The 10,491-nt window shown below is 45.9% G+C and overlaps 1 long non-coding RNA gene across 1 annotated transcript in view; it reads left to right on the plus strand.

Annotated features, from left to right (window-relative positions):
• LOC144825104 (uncharacterized) overlaps window positions 1-10,208 on the plus strand; it is a 237,936-nt gene extending 227,728 nt beyond the window's left edge. Inside the window, exon 4 of the long non-coding RNA XR_013609270.1 lies at window positions 8,953-10,208. This is a non-coding gene — a long non-coding RNA (uncharacterized LOC144825104). The remainder of the gene's footprint in view (window positions 1-8,952) is intronic.
• Window positions 10,209-10,491: the final 283 nt, after the last annotated feature.

Below are 10,491 nucleotides of genomic sequence, written 5' to 3' on the forward strand. Positions count from 1 at the left end.
GTAACATCAGAAGCCAGACTGCCACTGTTCGGGTGACCTTGTCCAGTGGTTTCCTTGCTGTAAGGCAGCATGTTCTGGGACCCTCCTTCAGTGTTAGCTGGCAGCTCCCACCTGCTTGGGGAGGTTTGGGTTATGGGACCACACCATTGCAAAATCGACTATTGGTTAAGTGAAGAGCAGGGTGGGGCAGGCAGGGTGAGCAAGTGATCAATCACCCTCCTTTGCTTTAGCACATGCATATTTTCTTGGAACTCTAAATTGGCCCATTCAGCTTCGAATGCTAGGACAAGTTCATTGAGATGTTTTCACTGAGCAGGGCCAACAAAAAGGAAGTTAAATCTAAGAATAATAACAAATAAAGACTCCAACAAGTACAAAAAGCCCAAGGTTGAAGAGGGCATTATGAACAGGCTATTTGGTTTTCATGTGTGCCTGACTGTACTGTTAGTGAAAAAAACTCGATTTGGAGGATGAATTGGTATTTTACATGAACATGATTCTGAACGTGCACCATGATTATGAGGGCATTGCCTGGTTATTTTATGATTAGGATTTCAGATCGTATAAGGTATAAGATCCTAGGGCCTTATTTATGAAGGCCTTGCGCCACCAGTACGTCACTTTTTCCCATTTTAAAAGTGACGCACCGGCGGCGCAAGGCCTTCATAAATAAGGCCCCTAATATCTAATGAGATCACACCGAGGTGACTAGTTGGAGTCTATGTCAGGCAGTAGTTTTAGTTATAGAACCCAGCTTCTGTCATCACCAACCAGGGGAAAATACCAAGGTCGTTCATTAGAAAAGCATGTACTCACCTGCCAGGCACGTCCAAACTGAAACATCTAAGTTCCTTTTGTGGCCTACCCTCTAGCTCTGAATCTAATTATATCACGAAGTCAAAAGAAAAATAAATGGAGCCTTACAAAACAAGTAGTTTAGTGTACAGTTCGCTCACCAGTTAAAGTGTACATATTATTGTTGTTTATATCCAAATAACAGAGCAGCTAAAGACCTGTATATTGGTTTTTCCGCTGATTTCAGAATTTCAACTGCAGGGGTGGTAACCCAAAAGTTATTGCTAGAATCAGATGTAAATGTTTACACACCTTGAGCAAGTGCCAGCAGAAATACATAACACGTTGCTACTGAAGTAAGTTGCTCACTGGTTTAACCGCTTCCGCGCTACCGCGAATTCCCGCTGTGCGCTGGAATTTCAAAAATGGCTTGTTTATGACAAAGCCAGCTCGTCATCCGCGTAGCGCAGGTAACGCCCATGACGAGCTGGCTTTGTCAGCGCGGAAGGGGTTAACGAGACACCTCTGCATGGCTTTGTTTGCTCACCATAAGGGTTGTACCAAAGTAAGGACCTGAGCAATTCTATTTGATAAGCAACCTTTCATCAGCCACGACCGGTGGTAGGTGTAACTGCAGGGCGGTGACATAGGAGGGGGAGGGGCAGGGTGGGGGGTTGTAATGTATGGATTACGGACTTTAACAGGTAAGTAAACATATAAATAAATAAAACGAATTTCGTTGCACGCACTGCATCACATTTGGTAATGCAGTGCACACAACGAAATTCGTTTTATTTATTTATATGTTTACTTACCTGTTAAAGTCCGTAATCCATACATTACAACCCCCCACCCTGCCCCTCCCCCTCCCTACGTCACCGCCCTGCAGTTACACCTACCACCGGGCGTGGCTGCCTTTCATCTCTAAAGGTTGCTTCTGCTAAAGATGATATTGATTCTGAGCAGTGCACCATTCAATATGTGACTTTAGATCAAGCTCTAACTAAATTTAGAGGGGTGAGTCTTGGAACCCTCTTGTTAAAGGCCAACACTGATTCTGTCTTTTCAGAAGACTACTGTCTCTTGAGCTTCTGGGTTAAGGCTCATACTATTATAAAAAATATATGCCAATTGGTTATTCCATATACCACATGGGTGTAGAATACCTATTGCCCAGAGTTCTGTGCATATTGTTTGGGGTGAAGGACACCAGGTTTTCATGTTTATTTTGTTCATTTGTTTACTGGGCAATTAGGCCCGACCCCTTAAACACATATCTGTTAACTGCCAGTTTACTGTCCCACAGTATTTATAGGTTTGTGAAATAGGATTGTTTTAACTAAAGTAACATTTGTATCCATGTGTACAAGAGGTTGAAACTTGCATATATATTTCCTTAATGCAAAATCTTTTCTGTTCCAGAAAATGCTGTAAGCTGTGTTAGTAGCAATCGGTTTGGTATAAAAACATGGTCACAAGTTACCATTAGTAAACAATTTACAATTAACAATATGTTGCTGGTCATAGTGGTCTAAGAATGCTACCTTTATTATATCCAAGTGCATGAGAAGCCTGAAAGCAAGAATGGTGATTACTTGCTTTCAACATAAAGCAAGTGTTAGCTTGATGTCACTGACCATGTCATGAATGATGTAATATGTGATGTCATCAACAGTGCATTGCGGGGGCATAAGTTATAGTGAACTAACTATAACAGGGGAATTTCTATGGTTTTGTATGAGATAAATGTCCAACTAACCATAACATGCCTGAAACCTATGGTTTTCTCAGTGAATTTCTAAAGTTTTTGAAATGCTAATTTCGAATTATAATGTTCATTACAACCATGGTTTTTTCAGTCATTTTGAAATTTTTTTGTTGTGATATTTTGTAACTTTAATATCCTAAAAATAGTTTTTGTAATTTTTTTTGTTTGTTATAAAAATAATATAATGTCTTCTGTTTCCTTAAATATTAATATATATTTTTTTTTCGAGGGGAGAAAAAAGTGGATTCACGCACTCATCGTGCACCTATCTCGGTGGGTGTGCGGATTTAAACCGCCATATTGGTAAAGTCATGAAGGATGCGCTTTTTAGCCAGCCCACTCCGCTTACGCTTACAGGGTGGGAACTAAAACGCTACATGTCCCAGGACTTCCCTCTAGTGATCTGCTGATCAAAGACCTAGTTGTCAGCATGCCATAGCCACTGCCTCAGGACTGGTTTACACCCACAACACACCCATGCGTCACAGGCGTCACAGGACATGTGACCCTGCCAATTAAAAGAGCCGGGCGCACGTGCTCAACTCCATTTCCACTCTCTATCTGGGTGTATCCATGTGCTTATTATGTTGGTGGCAGCGGAGGCACTTTGGCAGAAACGGGCCCACCACAACGTAGCAATGACTTGAGGTGCACAGAGTTGGTGGCAACCAAAGCACTTTGCTGGACACTGGCCTCCTGCCACGTGGTGATGACTTGAGGTGCGCAGAGTTGGTGGCAGTTGAGGCATTTTGGCTGACACTGGCCCCCCACCACGTGCAAATGACTTGAGCTGCACTGAGTTAGTGCCACCAGAGCTGAGCGGGTGTGCAGACTGCGATGATGCGTAGGCCTCAATACATCTTCCTGGCAATTAAGACCCGATTTGAATTGTGAGTTCGGCTGGACCGCGTGTATGCCACAGGCAGCTGGCAGTACAGACATGACTCCTCGGCACAGTGCAGCAGGATGTGCTGGGGGCCTGTGCCGTGGAGCCCAGCCACGGCTGAGAAGGTAGCAATGGCACATTGGGGGCCCTCTTGGAGACACGCCGGTGGCGGCAGGTGAGCATTGAGGTCTGGGTGTGCAGGGTCAGGCAGTCATCGCTGGGCGGCGTACTGGTCTGGGATACTTGCAAAAGATATAGGAATCATGCCCCGGTGGTTCAGTTTTGCCTGCACATTGTTGGAATGCGTGTAGTTTCTGTTGGGGTGATTGTGCGCACTGTCGGCAGGGAGCACAAGTAGTACATGTGTGCAGTCAGTTGCCCCCAACACATGCAGGAAGCCTGCTCTGGCGTGGGCCCCTTGCTTGGTCTTCAGCTGTTCCTGCGCCGTATGGGTGAAGTGAACATGCAGGTGTATCAAGCTGAAATGAGCCGTGATGCTTTCAGGTGTGATAAATCCTGCATAATAAGACCGTAACAGAAGTTTGTGTGGTTGTAACCTTCCTTTTCTTTCCCACGAAGGTTACGAACACACAAACTTCTGTTACGGTCTTTTTGTGCAGGATTGATCATACCTGTAGGCATTCGGGTTCGTCCAAGTGCAATACATTGCACCATATTACATTTGTGACCATACTAACACTTGACCATTGTCTTCATTTATACAACAGGTTTCTGAATACAGAGTTTTGGGATTTCCAGAAAGATCTACAGTTATTTCGATCCACAACCTGATGTTCCCCGTTGGCAATGTCACTCGTTGTTTGATGTTTTTGTGTTGTTCATTTATGTTTTTCTAATAAAATACTGTTTTTCCACTATTGTTGACTACTAGACTTCATGACCTGGCGCACTCCCATTCATTTCAGTGACTACAATCCTGGATCTGGAGCACAGAGGTGTTAAGCAACGGCTGGGATTGGGGTTGGTTGTGCAGGAATACTACGAATTGGGACGAGCGGCTGTGGTGTGGATACAGGGGCCCTACATTGCTTTTGTAGACATGCATCCAAGATGTTTTTGAAAGTTTAATAGGGGTGGCTGTGAAACTCCTCCGACTCTCGCAGTTGTTAGTTGGAAGGTACAGAGGCCAACAGATGCAGCACAGCCAGCAGCTTTGTCTGCGTAAAGATGTTGATTGGCCACTGTGTTGGTACCGTCAGTCTGTGGGCAATATGGCAGTGTGCACCAACTTGAGAATGGGGCAATAAATCTTTCACCACTTTTGCTGCGCTAAAGTGCCGATAACTCGGCGATAAGTTCCAACTGTTGGGTGTTAGGGTGACTTTAAAATGAGCCCTTGTGTTTATTATGACTTTGTTGTAGCTACTTGCGAATCACAAGAAAATAGATGAAAAACAAGAAAAGTGGGCAGGGTAAAAACACCCTCATCCCCTAGGCCTGCTCAAGGGATCCCACAAAAAAGTCCCAGGGCCAAAAAATTATTACTTTTTTTTTTTAAAGCGGTGGGGTGCATGAATCTTGATGAAAAAAATTAATTAATTATAGGGCGCATTCTCAAGGACTTATTGCTGAGTTATTGGCACTTTAGCGTAGCAAAAGAATTATCATCTCATTCTCAAACAGGTGAAAACTGCCGCTGTCGCCAGTTTTCCAGCGATAGCTTCTGCCAAAAACATCACCACCAATGAGAGCGACAACTAATGCTAAGGATATGCAGAATAGGGGTTCCCATTGAAAAAAAACACGAAAACACCACTTCCCAATATTTTCAACAACCAGCCAAATCTGCAATGCGATACAAAAACAGGTGATAAACCGCGTTAGCTGTAAGAATTTCACAGCTGCCTTTTACTGGTGTAAAGCAGGACGACTACCTACAGTATGAAAGGGAGCCCACCCAGAGCCACATCTGATGACCAACACAAGTCATAGAGCTACTGATCATGCAGCTCCTACATCCAAGAAGCCCATAACACCCATCGTCACCACCCCCAGGACTACCCCCCTGGATAAACCACCTACTACCACTGAGGCAGCGCAGAACAGAACAGCGGACCTTCCCAAAATGGCATGGCTCCTCATCAATACAATAGCTGAATGCTGGGAGGCGTGGGAATCAATGTTTGTGTGAATGAGGCAAGTCCCCCATCAATAACAATGTACACAATGCCAAGTGTAGCGGTGATGTGCTGGACAGACCTCACTATGCAGAGCACAGACCTCTCCATGTGCACATATACTGTTGTGCTTATACTGTTGTGGACAGTGGACGCAACCATGTTACCTCAGGCAGTGGGGAAGATCTCGGTCATGTAGCTTTGTCGTTCCCTCCTGTCAGCGCAAGTGGAAGCGGAGTGAGCTGGTCCAACGTACGCCACTCTAGCGTAGTAGTGTTAATAAATAGGCAGAGGCTCTGGGCGTGGTTCCCTTCTGGGAAGGCCAATGCGTCTGCCAGAGCAGTGTCCCTCACCCGGCCACGAGGCCGCCGCCATGACCGTCGGCCTCCTCGACACAGGCCCCCTGCCAACCCAGCGGCACAGCACTGCAGCGTTTGTCTGTACAGACTACTGCCTTTGATGTACACTGCGGACAGCAGGACTCACAATTCAAATCAAGTCGCGATTGCAGATGCCGCTGTCCAGTAGGCAACAGATATTGCTCCCAGTGCGGCCTGCCCATACCATGCATCATCGCAGGCTGCGCATACACTGAGCTCTTCAGGTACCACTAACCCAGCGCACCACAAGTCATCACCACGTAGCCTTATTAAGGCAGAATTCATTAGGTAAAAGACATTGCTACCAGAACAGCCCGTCCCGACAATGCATCATCGTAGATTGTGCACACGCTGAATGCTTCTGGTGTCACTAACTGTGCAGCTAAACTCAATGTCACATGGCTGTGGGCCCTTGCTGACCGCTGCCTCCGGCCTACACTGCGGACAGCAGAGCTCACAATTCACATCCAGTCGCGATTATAGATGGCGCAGTCCAGTAGGCAACAGACATTGAGCCCAGTGCTGCCCACAATGACCACGCATCATCGCTGGCTGTGCACACGCTGAGTGCTTCAGGTGCTACTAACTCAGTGCACCACAAGTCATCGCCACCTAGCCCTATTAAGGCAGACTTAATTAGGCAAAAGTCATTGCTACCAGTGCAGCCCACCCGGACCATGCATCATCGTAGGCTGCGCACAAGCTGAATGCTTTTGGTGCTACTAACTGTGCAGCTGAACTCAACGCCACGTGCTTGTGGGCCCTTGCTGGCCGCTGCCTCCGGCCTACACTGCGGTCAGCAGGGCTGATAATTCAGATAGAGTCACAATTGCAGATGACGCAGTCCAGTAGGCAACAGACATTGCTACCAGTGCGGCCGTCCGGACCACACATCATCGCTGGCTGCCCAAACGCTGAGTGCTTCAGGTACCACTAACTCTGTGCAGCTCAAGTCAATGCCACGTGGCAGTGGGCCCTTGCTGACCGCTGCCTCTGGCCTAAACTGAAGTCATCAGGGCTCACAATTAAAATTGAGTCTTGATTCATTAATTGCAGAGTCCAGTAGGCAACAGACATTGCTCCCAGTGCGGCATTGGCCGGACCATGCATCATCGCTGGCTGTGCACACACTGAGTGCTCCAGGTGCCACTAACTGTGTAGCATAACTCAATGCCATGGGCCTGTGGGTCCTTGCTGACCACTGCCTCTGGCACACAATTCAAATTCAGTCTTGATTCATTAATTTCAGAGCCCAGTAGGCAACTAACTATAACGTCCCTGAAACCTACACAATGTAGTCCATACAGATTTCATCATTTGTTCCATACGCCTACACTGAGGTCAGCAGGGCTCACAATTCAAATTCAGTCTTGATTTATTAATTGCAGAGAGAATTGTACTCTATGTCCTCAGATTTTGTAAAGAGGAAGTGGCAAAAAGCATTCCTCGATTTCTGTGCTGACTACTGCCATCCATCTACACTGAGGACAGCAGGGCTCACAATTCAGATTTAGTCACGATTGCAGATGACACAGTCGAGTAGGCAACAGACATTGCTCCCAGTGCGGCCCACCCGGACCATGCACCATCGCTGGCTGCACACACGCAGAGTGCTACTGTACCACTAACTCTGTGTAGCTCAAGTCAACGCCACGTGGCTGTGGACCCTTGCTGAGCGCTGATTTATTAATTGCAGAGAGAATTGTACTCTATGCCCTCTGATTTTGTCAAGAGGAAGTGACAGAAAGCATTCCTCAATGTCTGTGCTGACTACTGGCTTCCATCTAGACTGAGGACAGCAGGCCGCACAATTCAGATCGAGTTGTGATTGCAGATGACACAGTCCAGTAGGCAACAGACATTGCTCATAATGTGGCCCGCCCGGACCACGCATCATTGCTGCATGTGCACACGCTGAGTGCTTCAGGTGCCAATAACTGTGCAGCTCAACATAATGCCACGTGCCTGTGGGCCCTTTCTTCTTTATTTATATTTTTTTACTGTTTTCTTGTAACTCGGTTCCACAGAGTCACAAGATGGCTGCCAACACTTCCTAGTTTGGAGTGTTGGCAGCTAATCACAGTGAAGCTCGTGGCAGCCAATCACAGTGAAGCTCGTGGTCGGCGTTTTTTGTTTCAGCAAACCCACCATGGGAGTAAACTATTAAGGAGACGGGGTGGCACTACTAAAGACTATATAACTACAAGTACCAGCGTGCTTATCTGCCATGCCCACTGAGGCGATCAACTTGAAAAGCGCCGCATTTACGGCACAAAACTACTTAACCCTGACTTCTGACAATACCAGTGATCAATGGCCGCCAGAGCCTGAAACGCGTCTGGACAAACTTTGCTGCCAGGAGATGCCGGTTGTGTTTGCCATTTGTGAAGAATAAAAGGTGAATTGTCGCCGGTGTGTGGTACCTCAATGTTGGGCAGTTTCACATGGAATATATATATATGTCAGGATGATAACAACTTTCAGCACAGAGGCAGGCAGGATACGTGAGATACTAAGAAGACACTGGCATATAGTAAAGAGCGATCCGGTCATTGGCAAAATGATCACCAGGCAACCACAGGTGACATACAGAAAGTCACGTTCTCTTAAGGATATGCTAGTAAGAAGCTATTTTGAGACACCTAAGAAGAAGAAAAATTGGCTCTCTGAGCAGAAAGGCTTTTATAAATGCGGCAAATGCAAGGCCTGTACCAGTAGCAAGAATGTCAAGTCCTATCCTCTTCCCACGGGTAAAAGCGCAGGGATTAGCAAATTTATGAATTGCAATACTGATTACTGTGTTTATGTGATTGTTTGCCCTTGTGCGAAGTTCTATGTTGGGAGCACCATCTTCCCGATACAGAAACGTGTGTTGGAGCACATGAGGGCAATAAAGAATGTTGACATGAGTTATGCTATGGCGCGCCACTGGTTACGCTTTCATGATAGCGATGTTAACCAATTTTCCTTCTTTGGCATTGACAGAATTCCAGCGAACCCAAGAGGAGGCAACAGACTAAAACAACTACGTGTCATGGAATCCGAGTACATCATTCGTCTGGATTCAAGAAGCCCCTTTGGCCTTAATGAGGATGAGGAAGTACGTGTGCACATTGGCTAAGAACCTTATGTGAGGCCGTAACTATACTTACCTGAACCCTCGCACCTGAACCTCATCTTCTCCGACCCCCCCTGCTGTTTCCTGCTGTTGTGTCCGCGTTAATCCGACTCCCACCCTCCCTCAGAGAGGGCCCTCTCTGTCACAGGGTGGGATTAGAAGCCTTCACATTAGAGCATAGATTAGATGGCCTCGCCATAAACCTGCCCAATCTGACACATGGGCTGACTCCCCCTTGAGTACAACCCTTCACCACATCACTTAGGTTACGAATTCCCCCACTCCCCCCCTGGCACACCCCACTATACCACTTCTGTAAATACACAATCACACCCGGATGTATCCTTCTGGTGTAGGTCCTGCCAGGTTCTCCACGGATAGGATAGGGTTCACTTTATGCACCACTCACAGGGCTAAAAGATTGATTTTAGCACCTTTTTCTAGTTTCGCCCATCCTTTGGATCAGCTTTTTAACCCTCCACCACCCGGGATCTAGCCCCTTTCCCATAGTACTTACAAAGCTGGATATTCTCTTGGCAATGCTGTCATACACATGGAGAGAAGTGCAGTCACTTCGGCTCAGCAACTTCAAAATTGGCCACAGGGCCAGCACGGTAGTGAGTGATTGGCGATTAACCCTAATCTCTTGTTTTTCCCCTTTTCTAAATCTCTCCATATTGTATGTACTAATACGTTGTAAATGCCGAGAGACAAGACAAGGCCACTTGGCCTCTATGTTTGAATTTTGTTTTACTTTTTTGACTCGATATGGTGCACAATTGTAATTATCAATTTATAATCATTTTCTCAGTGCTTAAAATTATGGGCCAGATGACCATATTTGAACTGAACAATTTAACATGAATATGTAATGAATTTAAATATGTAAGTGTTATAACAAAAACAGGATTTCTGCATTGTAATTTCCAGAATGAGACTGCTCATCCTGGTGACACCATAGGGTCTGTCTTTCATTTCAATTGTAGTTTTTGTAACTGTTGTAGTTCGGAATGGGGAATGGTCCTATCTCACTTTCTACCACCCTTGAGTGCACTTTAAAAGGGTGACTGTTTGTTTATGTGGCTGGCTAACGAAAAAGACCGCCTGGTCGAAACGCGTCTCCAATAAACGTTTTTCCAAAACACGGACCCTGGAGTGCGAGTCTTCTGTGTTTCCTGTGGCTTTATCGTGCGGGAAACCCTTTCTGGCATATATGTATATATATATATATATGTATTTAAACTAAAAAGAAACACTGAATTTCACCAGATATAGTTAACTTAATTGACTACTATAATATGTGACCCCGCCATGCACTGTGATGTCATGAGCAATATCATTTCAAAAGTCATCAGTGATGTAATAGGACATCTTGCGAGTGATGTAATTTGTGAGGTCATAAGCAG

Source organism: Lissotriton helveticus, chromosome 3_1, assembly GCF_964261635.1.
Source record: "Lissotriton helveticus chromosome 3_1, aLisHel1.1, whole genome shotgun sequence".
Lineage (NCBI taxonomy): Eukaryota > Metazoa > Chordata > Amphibia > Caudata > Salamandridae > Lissotriton > Lissotriton helveticus.